General features: G+C 43.1%; 1 pseudogene; it reads left to right on the forward strand.

Moving 5' to 3' along the window:
• The first annotated feature begins 9,418 nt into the window (after positions 1 to 9,418).
• On the forward strand, positions 9,419 to 10,380 carry LOC112303474 (ubiquitin-conjugating enzyme E2 J1 pseudogene; annotated as a pseudogene).
• Positions 10,381 to 12,420: the final 2,040 nt, after the last annotated feature.

The following is a 12,420-nucleotide window of genomic DNA, read 5'->3' on the forward strand; positions in this document are numbered from 1 at the left end:
CAACTTCTGAACCACTGGCAGAGTAGACAGGTGTCAAATAGAAATCAATCTATAGGCTTTAATCTGATAAATCTGGCTCTGAGTATTTGGCTTGGATTGGAAGTGAAAATGAGCTTTCTCACACTTTCTCTGAAGCCCATATAAAGGGCCCTGCATGTGAGGACAGTTGGAGCTGCTGGAAAGGTACTTAGCATTGTACCATTGTAACTGAGGCCTCTCACACTCTGTAGTCCCATGACATTCAGAGTACGGTCCACAGACCAGCCACATTGGCATTGCCTGAGGGTTTAATGGAAATGCAGACTCTCAGGCCCCAGCAAAGACCTGCTGGGTGAGAGTATGCATTTGAACCAGATTCCCCAGAGAGCACTAGAGAAAAATGGACCTCTGGACGAGAGATTCTACACCTGGTCTGTAAGATCCACCACTCCTTCTCCTATGTGGAAGAGCCCATGAGAGCTGGATAAAAGGCAGAAGGTTCTACCTGATGCCTCTGTGAAGGCTTAAGGTCCTGCTTGAGGCTGGCAGGAATTCAGGACGGGCAAGAGGATGCATCTCCTGTAGGCATAGAGGTAGAGAAAGATAACCCCATGAATGTGACTCTAGAGACTGGGTGCAACATTCCCGGGATTGGGAAGGCAGGGCAAGGAGGAAATCTGAAAAGATAGACAATTTGGAATAGTTTATAGTTTCATTCTTTATGTTTAAATTTTAGATCCATCTAGAATTTCTTCTATATTTCTGCTCAAATTTCATTTTATGGGACATCCTCTGAGCACCTTATAGAAACCCCTTAACAATGCCACCACCACCTCCAGCACTCACACACCCGGCTCGCCTAAGGGATTGCCTTAGTTTACCCATCTCCTCCCCTCTCCTCTAGAATGTAAGTTCCACAAGGGATTTTATCTATTTTATCTGTTATTGTTTCCCTGCTGCCTAGAGCAAAGTGGCACTGGAGACGTATGGTAGGTAATTGAAAGTATTTGTTATATGAAGAATATGACTCTGAAATCCCATGGGGCATCAGGAGGAGCTGTCCAACAATAATTGTGTTTATACATCTGGAGTTCAGTGGAAAATCTGAGAAGTAAAGAATGAGAGTCATCAGCTATTGATGGGAACTGAAGCTAGGAGGCTGGATGTGATCACTTGGAGAGAGCTGTGCATTTCAGGGAAAGATGATTTGCTTGTTTGGTTGAGGTGATGAGGAACTCCAAGAGAAAAATTGGTGTCATCTCCATCACACCTGGTCAAAGAGCATAGGCAGGTCACCACGAATGCCATCAAAGACAGGCACCTCTTCCTGTTTTCCTTGGGCAAAGCTAGCAACTTCTTGGAAAGTTTTATGAGGCAAAACAGCCAACAACAGCATTTATCATTTATGGAAAAACACTTTAATAATTCACTGCTTCAATTAACATTTCCTGTTAATCAAGATTTCATGTCTGAAAGCATCATACCCAAGCTCAGCAGGTCGGTTCAGAACTAACTCCATCTGTCAGTCACGGAACCCAATGGGCTGAACACAAGGAGGCAAATGCCAGCCTTCCAAGGCAGAGTGCTCCTGGGAGCCAAGCACCCCAAGGAGTTAGGGAAAGTGAACTTCTGCCTCCAAGGGGGGCCTAGACTTTCCAAAGGAAAAGCAGAATGTTTTCCCTACATGAGAGGAAGTGATTACTAATTAGTTTACGTCTTTCCTTCATACCCTTTCATACAAGATGATTTCTCTCCATTGTTTCCTACAAGCTGAAAAGACAACCTATAATGAAGCAGATAAAGCCTTGTTCCCATATTTAATCACTTATAATCTCATCATTTGCTGGTAACTGTTTCTGCCAAAAAGTAACCCTTCTCCCTGAACAGGAGAGATGAAAGGATGCTTTTTACCACTTATTGTTACTATTATTTCTATTGTACTAGGATGTATAAACTCTTACTTAAAGTTTTTTAACTTCAATAATCACACTCTACTGGGATGAAACCATATTAACAGATCACTAGACATCATCAAATGATCAGAGATTCTGCTCTTTGACTTAAATAGCAGTTACTTAATCTTTCTGGCCTCAATTTCTCCATCTATAAAGTGGAAATAATTTCAGAAGGTTGTTGTAAGCATTAAATGAAGCATTAAAAAAGCCCTTTGCACATTACTTGTCCCCTTGGAGATGCTAAAACACTTTAATTATGTGTAACAGGTGAGATGCACTTCATACCTTCAGGGAATAAAGGTGAGTACCTCTCCTCTATCTTCCCAATTATTCACTCAGGCCTTTCATCCATTCGACAAGTACTTGTTGAGTGACTACTACATACTAGCACTGTTCCAGGAGCTGAGGATCCAGTCAAAATCCCTGCTCCCATGGCCGCTGCAGTATACTGCTGGAAGAAAACTAAATGAATTCACAGCTAGCCATGCCATTCATTCAATACCCATCAGTCACCGCTCTTCCCTTCTCCACCCTGAACCTAGACCATAAACTGGTAGATAGCTTAGATTAGAGAGGTGATAGACAGGCAGGCAGATGAAAATTACTGAGAAAATATTAGGTGGTGGTAACTGCTAATTTGAAAATGTCAGAGTGATGGGAGTGGGGGCTACTTTAACTTGGGTGTCCAAGAAAGGCCTCTCTGATGCTGTGATGCAGAAGCTAAGGAGTCAGGAGCAGTGTGACGCAGGCTGATGCCCAGGTGCACAGGTGGAAATGAACTTTCCTGTTTCAGAAGCAGAGTCATGTGGGTGGAGGGCAGTGAGAAGGACAAGAAGAAGGAGCAGGGCCTGGAGAGAGAGAGTGTCAGGCCTTGTAGGCCAGGGGAGGGAGATTTGAGTTTGTTTTGAGCTGGATGTTAAGCCATTGGGTGTTTTAGCAGGGGAGTGGCAAGACTGATCTATATTTTTAAAATTTAACTGTGCAGATAGTGAATTCCATCTATCACTAGGAAGGAAGGAAGGAAGCTGAAACAGGAGTTAGGCGGCTAGAAAACCAGGAACATGATGCCAAGGGCCCAAACTAGCATTCTGTAGTTCAAACTAGACACAGAAATTTAAAAAATTAGATGGATTTGTTTAGATTTTAGAGATAGATTCATTAGGGATTTATGATAGATTGGTAATAGAGAAAGGAAAAACAGAAATTTCTGCCTTGAGCAACTTTGAGAAACCCAGTCTCTAACTCTTGAAGCTGCCACCATGCCTAAACATGCAAGGACACCAAAGGTTTGCTCAGTTTGCAGAGATTCATCCTGCTTCCCAAAATATATCAAGACGACAAACTGAAAAGCAAACCTCCACTGTTCCCACTGCTGTCTCATAATGTCAGGGGGGTGCTTGTCTACAGCGGCAGCAATAACCTCTATATAAAGTTTCTTCACTGTCACAGCAGGGCCACACCCTTGTGTTGGGAACCGCCATGCCCGGTTTCAGAAGCTGTAACCCCACCATGGTTAAGGCTGAGTCAGAGACCTTGGGGCCATAAGTCACTAAGGAGACAAAGCTTATCTCCCTGGCAAGGGCACCACCTCTGCCCACTTTACTTTACCCTGCTTGGCCCTGAGCTTGACCGGTTAGCCAATGACGGGTAAGATTCCTCAAGGGAGGGATGACCTAAGACAGGCATGGTCACAAAAAACGCCCACAGGGAAGGACTCGGGGGGGCTACAGAAAAAGGGGGTGATGGACCCTTGCTCCTCAGCGTTGACATAGCCTGAGTCCTCCTCAGTCTGTCTGCAAGAAGCCTCCTAATCTCTTGGCTACCTTACTTCCCCTGCCTGATTTAAGCCTGAAACAATGACAGAGGGCAGTGCAGTCCTGTGCTGGAAAGGGCGGATTCCTGGGTGGGGGTGGGGGTGGGTGGCGATCAGGCCTAAGAATGAATGCATAAAACCCTGTGAAACCTGCTTTGTTTATACCCTCAGTTTAAATGATAAGGGTCCAACCCTGAAATGAGTTTGTTTCCCAAAATCTTATAGCCCATTAACTAACTGACCCTAACTCAGAATAAGCCCTCAGAGTTCTTTGTATGTTATCTATTGTTTGATCCTTACTGCCTGACAATGACTGATGAGCTTTACCTGTATTCCTGTGCAAAATGAACCCAAGAAAAGCCCACTTTGGAAAAGGCTCTTGGCCCTTCTCCTTTGAGAGATGGGCCACCTTTCCTCCCCAAGCAGATCATGTCTTGGTAGACTTATTCTCATCCGTGGCGGGCCAGGGCGGGGGCGGGGGGGGGGGGGACCTGCGGGCAGAGTCCCCCCACACCCTTGGATTCTAAGCTTACAACTTGGCCAGTTTAAAAACACATGCTTAGCCTTTTCCCCAAAGTTCTGCACTCTGCTGAGGTGGCTGAGCCTGCTGCGTTTGCCAACCTCAAGCACAGAACTAAGACAAAGCCCCCGACTCCTCTCAAGGCCTCATATGCTGCACTCTCAGCCTCAGCCCAGTCCCACACACAGAGCGCTCCTGTTTGGGGACCTCTGTGTCATTTCCAGCCCTGGGCTTCATGTTTACCATGCAGATGGACCACAGGAGGTTTTCCTATCACTGAATCTGCTTATACAAATCATTTCATGTCCTTCCCTGAGCTCAGCACACCATGAGGACAGGATCATAGCTTTTGCTTAACTATATAAAAGGAAAAAAACGCCCTTTTAACCCTAAAAGGGTATGGTAGGCCTGCTGGTCATACACTTCAATAAATAACCATCCAAATGTTTTGTTCCCAATGAGGAAAATCTTCCCAATTCTATCTCCCTCAGTAGAAATACAATACTGCCACAAAGCCAAATTTTTTACTTCAAAAGTTATGCCTTTAGCCTTGGCCGGGTGGCTTTGTTGGTTGGAGTACTGTCCCATACACCAAGGCATTGTGGGCTCGATTCCCAGTCAGCGCACATACCTAGGTTGCAGGTTCGATCCCCGGTCAGGGCAGGTACAGGAGGCAGCCTATTGATGTTTGTCACTCAGGTTGATGTTCCTCCATCTCTCTCCACCCTCTAAAATCAATAGGCACACCTTCAGGTGAGGATTTAAAAAAGATGTTGCACCTTTATGTAGGGAAAATTGAACTTCTATTTCTCCCCAAAAAAATGAGTATAAACTTATTTTTGGAAAACACAAGTAGTAGACGAGCCAAAGCAAATGTGGAGGCTGACAATCCTCCAGGAACATAATTTATCTTGGTGACAGGTGGGGAGCATGCCATTTTGAGGTGAGATGAACTGACTCTCAAATTAATTGGAGGAGGCAGCATCCATCCTGCATAGCAAGGACAGGGCCTTTTAGAGCTAGTGTGGTTCCTTCTGTAAAGTCGGCCAGGCTCAGTGATTGCCAAATGCTCTGTAATACAATAACGGTGAGGTTTATTGTTCTAAAGTGGGCAAGGCCCAGAGTCATGCTGATAACAAATTATTTCTCTGCTGGCAAATATTAAAACTGTGTTGTCTTTAACAAAAATAATACTCACCTTGATGAGATATGTTTACGTGTTAGGTGTTTTTTAATATAGCTTTTAGTTTTCTCTTTCGGAAATTAAAATGAAGCCTCACCCCACCTCACCACTCCCAACCTAACAGTGAACTGAGCAGAAGGAAACTGCAATGAGCATACAGAAGAAACTTGAGACATGACTGGAGTGTGCAAAATGCAAAGGATTAACCTCTTAATCCTAAAGTGTGAAGGGAGTTTCCTGAGTGAAGAGGGAGGGCACAGGGATGGTACTGATGCCTTAATGAGAGAGTTGCAGGAGGAAACAGGGGCAGAGAAAGTAGAGTCTGTTGGAGGGAATGTGTACTGGGGCACATCTGTGCCCAAGCTAGACTTGAGTTCCGAGCTTGTTCCTCCCACATCATGCTCATATAAAGAGATGACCTCATCCTTCCCTTCTATTATTATCCTTCTGCCTGTTTTTCTGATGGGGAACAGTGAAGCTCTGGCACAGTGGCCAGAGGAAGGCTTTGTTGTCTCTGGTCCCATCACAAGGCTCTAGCTGATAGATTTTTGAAGGGTTTTCAGCCCATGTGGATTATAAAATAGTAGCTGGTCTTCAGCAGTGCCTATCTCAACAAAAATCACACCCATCAGACGTGGGAAACTCAACTGCCTCTCACAGACGAGCAGAGCTGGAAAGAAAGGGGCCTGCCACACCCAGACTGCAGTATGAAGAGGGTCTCCACTCACGTGTGACCACATGGTAGACTGGCAAGGCTCCTTTTCTTGCTTTATAGAACACGTGTGCTTTAGTAAGATCAGTTTGATAGTTAATTTATGCACACCGGATTCAAATTTCCCGTTTATTTGTGGTATCTATGTAGACATTATAAGTCCAATGGAAGAAGTTTCAAAGAAGGTATTAGCACACAATTATAGAAGTTTTCTGTGTATAAAAATCTAATCCAAAACTGAAAGGCAAATGAAAAACTGGGGAAAATATATGCAATATCATAACAGATCAAGTGTTAATACATTTAGAATAAAAATTCAAACGACAACAATGAGTAACTTTCTACCTACCATACTAGCAAAGATTTTCCAATGAGAATGCTCAATGCTGGCAAGGGGACAACGGTTTTTGGATAGCAACTTGGTAATAGGTTTCAAGAGCTTTAAATATGTTCATATCCTCTGATCCATGAATTCTACTTTGGAATAGAGCTAAGGAAACAATATAAAATGGAATAAAAAATTTAAGCACACGGTTGTCCTCTGAAGCATAATTTATAAGAACAAGACAAATACCCAATATTTGAAGAATGATTAGGGAAATTGTGGTAAGTCCATATAATCAGACATGATGCTACTATCAAAATGATGCATATGAAAGTTTTTAATGAAAACTGTTTTTTTATTGTTGTTCAAGTACAATTGTCTCCATCTCCCCACCCCCGGCCCCTTCCCTACCCACCTCCACCTCCCACCCTCAATCCTACCCCTTTGTCTTTGTCCATGGGTCCTTTACACATGTTCCTTGACCCTTCCCCATCTTTCCTCCATTATCCACCCTCCCTCTCCTCTGGTCACTGTCAGTTTGTTCTTTATTTCAATGTCTCTGGTTATATTTTGCTCACTTGTTTGTATTATTGATTAGGTTCCACTTATAGGTGAGATTATGGTATTTGTCTTTCACCACCTGGCTATTTTGAAAACTGTTTAAATGTTGCTTTAAAGTGGTAGAATTATTTTTCTTCTTCTTTATACTATATGCTATTTCCATACTCTGCAATGAGAATATATTTTTATAATTAGAAAAGAATGAGCAAAAATATAATACAAATTCACATTAAAAGGAACCAAGACCCTTTAGAGAAATGGCTGAATTTCAAGTTTGGGGTACACATTTATAAGGTGACCCTGTAGCATTTTGTTGGTATCCCAAAACAAGGAAGACTGTTGGAATGGGTCAGGTCAAAAGACACATGGAGCCAACTTGAAGAGGCTCCCGTAGGCCAAACATGACATAACTTGAACTCCAAAAAGAAAACAAAGAACTAAGTGACTAAAACACATTAAATACAGTATGTTTAAAACAAGGCTTGAGTTCATAGTGTTATGAAAATAAAAAATTACTGGACACCATTGGAGGCTTCTAGGGAACTGAACTATTATTCAGAGAACTGGGTTATAAAAAGAAATCAGGAAGGCTTCTGGTCAGGACGGCGGCGGAGGTAAATGTGGTCTTTGCATCCTCCTACAACCACATCAAAGTTACAACTAAAGTACAGAACCACCATCATTGAGAACTGCCTGAAACCTAGCTGAACAAAAGTCCTACAACTCAGGATATAAAGAAGGAGCCACAATGAGACTGGTAGGAAGGGTGGAGACACAGAAAGGGCTGGTTCCACACTCATATGTATTGAATAAAAATCGGGAGGGATATATCAGCGACTGAGGTCCCACCTGTGGAACCTCAGCCCCATACCAGGCCTCCTGGCCCAGGGTGCCAGTACCAGGAACAGAAGCCTCATGGCTTCTGGCTAAGTGAGACAGAGGGCTTCTGGAGTCCCAAGCAGTCCTCTTAAAGGTCCCAAACAGGGATTTGCTCAGACTCAGTCACACTGAGCTCCAGGACTAGGACCACAGCTCAAAAAGCACCAAGGACATATGGGGAGAAAGTGAATTGTCTGTCATCAGGGCAAGAGACAGAAGTGCTAGCAAAGACCACTGTTCCCTTTCTGAGCCCTCTCTACACAGAGCCAGAAGATGAGTCTCCATCAACCTAACACTGTTCGCCCTGTCTTGGTGATTCCCTGAGGTCTCACCCCACCCCACCCCACCCAATATTCAAGACCTCACAAGCTGTTTCCAGTGGCTTTTCCATATAATGCCTTTTGGCTCATGCATCAGACTTTCCTAAAATCTCTCAAACAAGCAGCATCTGGTATTGGCATGCTCTGTACATCATGCTAGGTGGACCCATGCCCGGCACTAGTGGCAGCCAGCCTTGGTTCACAGATTGGCTCTCCTGGGCACCTCCAAACCCAGAACAGGTAGTGGCTATCTACAGATTGCTTTGTAGTTCATACTGGGTAGCCCTGGACAGAACACAGGCAGTGGCTGACTGTGGCTGACCTACACCTTCTAGGAGGCCCAAGAGCCAGTGAACCCAGTGAACAACTTCAGGCCATGTTGAAGCATAACCCACCCATCTCCACAAGTGACATACTCAAGAACTGGACTCAGCAGGCACCAGAGTTCCACTGAATTAAGTCCTGCTCTGTGGGGTTGGCATCTACACAGCTGATCCTCCACAGTGTTCATAGCCAGTCCTTGCAGCAGATCAGCCTGGGGGTAAACACTCCCATGGATGTGCCAATAGTAATCAAGGGTCAACTTACAACAGGACAGTGCACACAGTCCACATGGGGGGTGGGGAACACCGGAGTGCCCAGCTCAGAAGAGTGAGAAGGCTGTACCACTGGACCCTACAGAAAATCTGCTATGTAAAGCCACTCTGCCAAGCACAAGGGACATAGCAGCTCTACCTAATACACAGAAACAAACACAGGGATGCTGCCAAAATGAGGAGACAGACAAACATGTCCCAAATGAAAAAGAACAAAACTCTAGAAAAAGAACTAAACAAAATGGAGACAAGTAATCTAAGGTGCAGAAGTCAAAACACTGGTTATAAGGATGCTCAATGAATTTAGAGGAAGAACAGATGAACTTAGTGAGAACTTCAACAAAGATATAGGGAACATAAACATGGAGACAGAAAACATAAAAAGAACCAGTCAGAAACAAAGAATATAATAAATGAAATAAAGAATACGTTACAGGGAATCAGACCCCACCCACAGTCCAGCCCATGGCTGGGCAGAGTCTGCAGAAGCTCCCTGGGCCTGGCCCAATTGGCCTGAGCTATGCTGAGACCCGGGCACCAGCAGCACAGAGAGGAGGCCAGAGCCAGGCCAGCAACCAGCCATGGAGACTTGCTCCAACCTGAAGAGTCTGGATGTTAACTGTTTAATGAAAGAACCAACAGAACTGAAAGATCCAACAGATCATTACCATGCACAGCCTTTAGAGGATAACCTTTTTGAATGGCACTTCACAGTTAGAGCACCTCCAGATCCTGACTTTGATGGAGGAGTTTATGATGAACGAATAGTACTCCCACCAGAGTATCCCATGAAACCACCGAGCATTATTCTTCTAATGGCTAATGGATGATTTGAAGTAGGCAAGAAAATCTGTTGGAGCATCTCAGGACATCATCCTGAAACTTGGCAGCATTCATGGAGTATAAGAACATTATTAGCCATCATTGGGTTTATGCCAACAAAAGGAGAGGGAGCCATAGGTTCTCTAGATTACACACGTGAGAAAGGAGAGCACTTGCCAAAAAATCACAAGATTTCTGTTGTGAGGGATGTGACTGCACCATGAAGGATGTCCTGTTGCCTTTAAAATCTGGAAGCAATTCAAGCAAGGCTGACCAAGAAGCCAAGGAATTGGCTAGACAAATCAGTTTGAGGGCAGAAGACAATGCATCTGGAAAGACTACTGCTGAGTCAGACTTAAGCAACCCTTTTTCACTAAGTGATTTACAAGACAATGTGCCTACAACGTTCCAGAGTGCTGCAGCCAGTATGTCTTATGCAATCCAGAACCCCTCGGGAGCATCTGTTCAACAACCTGTCCAACCTGTAGCGAAGAATACCTCCAGGAGTCCTCGACAGCGCAGGGCCCAGCCGCCGGGTCAGAGAAGGTCGCCCGCTTCACCAGAGACTGTAATCCAGGGCCAGCAGCCCAGGGGCAGACACACTGATCGCGGCAGATACGCTGCGCTGATTGTCATCTTGACTTTGCCACTGGCAGCTCTTATGTTCCCACGAATATATCTGGCCAGTGAGTACGTATTTGACTTTGAATTATAATACTGGTTTATGTCTTAAGAGCTGTGACTCAACTGCTTCATTAAACATCTGCATAGGGTATAATCTAAGAATTGTTTACAAAAAATTACTTTGTATGTACCCTTTGTTCCTTTTTTGACCCTTATAAATTCAATATAAATACAGCTAGACATTCAGACTGCGCCTTGCTTAGTTGAAGGGACTGGAAGTCAGGTCCTGTGTCACACTATATGACCTGCTTTACGGGGAAATAATTTATTTCTCTTATTTCAGCTTTTTATATAAATTTATGAAAGTTTGCTTTATAGCCATTTTAAATTTTTGGGTAGAAGATAGTGTTTTAAGTTCCAATGAGTATTAGTAGTTACTCAATATCATGTACTCAGTATTGTTTCTACTTACGTAGAATGATATATGGACAGAGGTTGAAAAGAAGTAAAACTCCAACAGCTTACTTAAAATACCATTCATATTGGATTACCCATTCCGTGACATACTTTATGTCCTGAACATTTTTCAGTGAAAGTTACTATTTCAGTCAAACATTTATGAGGAAATGAGATTACGTCTTGGTTATTGGATGTTACTTGAAGAGGGAATAATGCTTTGTAACCACTTTGATATACAAGTATCCCATTCTCTCCAATGAGCACATAAGATTTAAAAAGAAAGGAAACAATCCTCTTAGATCTATGTTTTAAGGAAGGATGAGTCCAAGCCAGGAAATCACTTAATTGTATTCCAGAAGTTAAGGGGGAGTATCTTAAGATTTGAATGTTTGGTTTGCTTTGAAATTGTGTATCCTTTGAGATGTATATAAGCCTTGCCTTGTAATCACTATACATTTAATTACTCTGAAATATGCATAATATTTAACTATTTCATGTACCATATTAATAGAAAAGCTCAGGGACCAAGCAACCATGATAGAAATTAGAAAAAACTTTACTTGGAGTTGTCCACCTAATCAAAGTCCGAGAAATAATTTTCAGTGCAAAATCAGCATAAAACAGTGCTAGCTAGCTCCACAGACTCCATTAGATAATTTTACCATCATAATGCCAAGTGAGAACATATAATCACAGAAAGACATTGCCTTCGGCATGTTCAGTAGCAACATTGAAGGCACCCTTGACAGTATTGTTAGCGTAAGACTTAATTTTTATATAAATACAGGCAGTCCACAGCTTTCAAATAGGTTATGCTCTAAAAGTACATTTGTAAGTTTATTTTTTTTTACAACTCAATGTTGTAAATGGTGTTTAGGTTCTAGGTTAGTCCACAAAAAAATAGTCCAAAACGTATCTTGAATAATTTGGGGATGGTATCCACAAAGTCCCTATGTGGTTTTAACTAACTGAAATTATGGGCAAGACAGAAACAATGTGTAAAGTGATTTAAAGGCACATGTAATGTGCCCTCCTGCCAGGGGACTTTGGTCCTGGCAGCTGTCAGATGCCGTTTCTGTGTCCCTCTGGGAGCCACTTTTCCTTTGCATCTAAGAGCAGAGCATACTGTATACTACGGTATAATACATAGTCGCCTTAAACTTTAATAAATGAATTTTAAAAGTGTTTACAGTTTGTTTCTGTTATATCTACAGCTGTAGTTGGTAAAGTCTAAAAAGCCCAAGGACTTTATGAAGACTTCGCATGTCAGAAAAATTTACTGCCACGAGAAGGTGCATTCTGAAGTCTTGGTTTAGAACACAAGACATTACAAATATTGGTTCAGTCATCGGTCTCCTAACCAGAGGCCACTGACCCTGGAAGGCTAGGTAATGTTACGTTGGAGAAGGAAATCCCTGTGCTCTCAGCCCATGTGGAGATTATAACCTTATGCTAGGAATACTCTTCCCTCCATTTCCTCCCAGGCACACCTGAGCCAGCCTCCGGATCTGTGATCTTGTTGTGTGTTTCCATGGGATGTACTTATACTTTCAAACTGATTGAAACAAGTGGTTGCATTGTGCAGATCCTTTTCTGTCTGATTAGCCTCTCTTCCCTCACCTGTCAACTAACAGGCCACCTTCTTTGTTTATGTTGGGATTTATTTTTTAGC

This window comes from Desmodus rotundus, chromosome 5 (genome assembly GCF_022682495.2).
Source record: "Desmodus rotundus isolate HL8 chromosome 5, HLdesRot8A.1, whole genome shotgun sequence".
Classification (NCBI taxonomy): Eukaryota; Metazoa; Chordata; class Mammalia; order Chiroptera; family Phyllostomidae; genus Desmodus; species Desmodus rotundus.